The following is a 3,895-nucleotide window of genomic DNA, read 5'->3' on the forward strand; positions in this document are numbered from 1 at the left end:
GAGTTTTCTTTTGATGCACCAACCTAGAGTCTAGAAAAGAGTATGGCAGTTCAAATCACAATGGGACGCATTGGAGAAGTTTACCAAAAGGATCTCAAGGATACTATCTACCAGATTTGTGGGCGCCGAGATGAGCAATGGGAGATGATCAGCATCAGGAAAGATAGATCAATTGTCGCTTTCATTCAGGAGTTAAACCAGCACATCCGTCGCCAGGAGAATCAGATGTGCGCAGGCATGATGTATTTGAAGAAGGCAATGACAAGGATCACGGAGCTTGAAGAAGAACTCAAGGCTACGCGCGAAGATTATGAGGAGGAAATCGTCGTGCTAGTGGAAAAGAATGACGACCTGGAAAGGAAGTTAGGAATTTTCATGGGAGACCCCGCACCAGGAGAAGAAGACGAAGAACCCAAGGAGACTCGCCCTGAGGATTACATCATCATCGACGACACCGATTCGGATCCCGATGATAGTGATGATGACTATGTTGATGAAGCTGGAGCAGATATCATGGAATCTTCGACCGAACAATATTTCTAGTTGACCACCAAAACAGTAGTAGTAGTAGTAGTCTACCATGTAAATAGTATAGTCCGAGAACTTTTATAACGATAAGTTCTAGACCGATTATATGCCTTTGATTGATTGAGTGAAATGATTGTGTTTGTCTAATGTGCATATGGGTAGTATTTTCTCACTGGACCTCATTCTATTCTATTTCTCTTCTCTCTAAACCCCAGATGCCTCTGAGACATGACCCTGGATTTACCTTTCCATCGGAGCTCACTCAGTTGATCCAGCAGCAGAATACCTTGATGCAGTTGTTAGTTCATAACCAAGGCAACAACAACAACAACCCACCGCCACCACCACCAGTTGACAACTTAGCCCGTTTTCTGAGGTTGCAGCCGCCGGTGTTTTCCAGTAGCACCGAGCCGATAGTTGCAGATGATTGGCTCCGCGGGATTGGAAGGGAGTTAACCACTGCAGGATGCACAGATGCTGAGAAGGTGTGTTTTGCTGCACACCAATTGGATGGACCAGCAGCCTCATGGTGGGAGAATTACACTGTCACCTATCCTATAGCCATTGTCACATGGGATCAGTTCCAGCAAGCTTTCCGCACTGCCCATATTTCAGCAGGAGCTATGCCCATAAAGAAGCATGAGTTTCGCAACTTACGCCAAGGAGGGTGCACTGTTGGCCAGTATGTGGATGAATTTAGTAAGCTAGCACGTTATGCACCAGATGATGTTGCTACAGATGCAGCTAAGAAGGAGAAGTTTCTGGAAGGACTGAATGATGAGCTGAGCATGCAGTTGATGGTAGCAAATTTCAATAACTACCAGGAGTTGGTGGATAGAGCTCTCATGCTTGAAGAGAAGCAGCAGCAGATTGACAGCCGCAAGAGGAAGTATGGACAAGGGAAGTATAAATCTGGAGCTCAGCAGAGACCCCGTTTCACCCCGAACTCGGGAGGACTTGTGCATAACCATGGAGGCCACACTCATAATGGAGGAAGTTCGCACAACCATAGTGGCCCCAGGAATGGAAATGGTAATGGAGGAAGCAACGGACAGAACCGTTCCAACCCAGCAACACCTGCCAAGAAGGATCTAAGCCACGTTACTTGCTACAAGTGCCAGAAGACCGGACATTACGCCAATGAATGTCCTGAAGCTAAGAACGGAAACAGAAATGGAAGCTCTGGGAAGAAGCCCAACCCTTTCACCAGGGGACAGGTGAACCACGTTAAAGTGGAGGAGATTGAAGCCCAACCAGATGCAGTAATAGGTAAATTTATGGTTAAGTCATTTACTGTAGTCGTTCTTTTGATACTGGTGCATCTCATTCATATATATCGAGGGGATTTGTGGATAAGTATAAACTGCCCACCAAAGTTCTTAGTACACCAATGTTAGTGAGCTCGCCAGGAGCAGAGTACATGGCAAGCCAAGGATGTTTTCAGATGCCATTGGCCATAGGTAGGCACGTTTTCCCCTCAGACCTGATAATTCTAGAGTCGCAAGGTTTGGATGTGATTCTGGGTATGGATTGGCTATTGATGTATGGAGGAAACATCGATTGCGCCAGTAAGTCGATTTTGCTCACCACCCCAGAAGGAAGAAGGATCAAGTATGTATCCCGACATGTGCCGAATGGGACTCAAGTAAATTGCTTATCGGGAGTAGTATAGGAGGAAGTAGCAGTGGTGAAGGAATTCCCCGGATGTATTTCCAGAAGAGTTGCCAGGAATGCCACCGGATAGAAACATCGAGTTTTTGATTGAGCTTTTGCCAGGCACAGGACCAATATCTAAGAGACCGTACAGGATGCCCGCTTAGGATTTGGAGGAAATTAAGAAGCAGATTAAGGAGTTACTGGATAAAGGATATATTCGCCCAAGTTCGTCGCCTTGGGGATCACCAGTACATCTAGTGGAAAAGAAGGATGGATCATTAAGAATGGTCATTGATTATCATGGATTGAATGAAGTAACAATCAAGAATAAGTACCCACTGCCGATGATAAATGATTTGTTTGATCGGCTGCAAGGACTTAACGTGTTTTCCAATATCAATCTGCAATCAGGGTACCACCAGTTGAAGATTCGAGAGCAGGATATACCTAAGACAGCTTTTACCACAAGGTACGGGCTATATGAGTATACCGTTATGTCATTTGGCCTGACTAACGCACCTGCCTATTTTATGAACATGATGAACAAAGTGTTTATGGAGTTTTTGGATAAGTTCGTTGTAGTGTTCATAGATGACATTCTAGTCTACTCGGAGAACGAAGAGGAGCATAAGGAGCACTTGCGTTTGGTACTTGGGAAGCTCAGAGAACATCAACTATACGCCAAGTTCAGCAAGTGTGAGTTTTGGTTAAAGGAAGTGGGATTTCTTGGACATGTTATATCCGGAGAAGGAATAGCAGTAGACCCCAACAAAGTCGTCACTGTGACAAATTGGGAAGCACCCACGACAGTTGGAGAGATCCGGAGTCTTCTTGGACTCGCAGGATACTACCGGAGGTTCATTGAGAATTTCTCGAAGATAGCAAAGCCAATGACGGAGTTGTTAAAAAAGGGCACCAAATTCAATTGGACTAAGGAATGTGAGGCCAGTTTTCAGGAGTTGAAGAGACGCTTGGTTACATCGCCAGTGTTGATCCTGCCAGATCAACGCAAGGATTATGAAGTGTATTGCGATGCTTCTCGTCGAGGACTTGGAGCAGTGCTTATGCAGGAAGGAAGAGTTGTTTCATATGCCTCACGACAGCTTAAACCCCATGAGCTAAATTATGCTACGCATGATTTGGAGTTAGCAGCCGTAGTGCAAGCGTTGAAGACATGGAGACATTTTCTCATTGGAAACCATTGTGAAGTATACACGGATCACAAGAGTTTGAAGTATATCTTCACGCAGAAGGAATTGAATCTCAGGCAGAGAAGATGGTTAGAGCTAATAAAGGATTATGAAATGAAATTGCATTATCATCCCGGAAAGGCTAACGTAGTAGCCGATGCGTTGAGCCGCAAAAGTCATGTAAATACCCTCATGACCGAAGAGTTACTAATACGTCTCCAATGTATCTATAATTTTTGATTGCTCCATGCTATATTATCTATTGTTTTGGACATTATTGGGCTTTATTTTCCACTTTTATATTATTTTTGGGACTAACCTATTAACCGGAGGCTCAGCCCAGAATTGATGGTTTTTTTGCCTATTTTAGGGTTTCGGAGAAAAGGAATAACAAACGGAATCCAAACAGAATGAAACCTTCGGGAACGTGATTTTCTCGCCGAACATGATCCGGGAGACTTGGACCCTACGTCAAGAAACAAAAGAGGAAGCCATGAGGTAGGGGGCGCGCCTACCCCCCC

Source organism: Triticum dicoccoides, chromosome 5A, assembly GCF_002162155.2.
Source record: "Triticum dicoccoides isolate Atlit2015 ecotype Zavitan chromosome 5A, WEW_v2.0, whole genome shotgun sequence".
Taxonomy (NCBI): Eukaryota; Viridiplantae; Streptophyta; class Magnoliopsida; order Poales; family Poaceae; genus Triticum; species Triticum dicoccoides.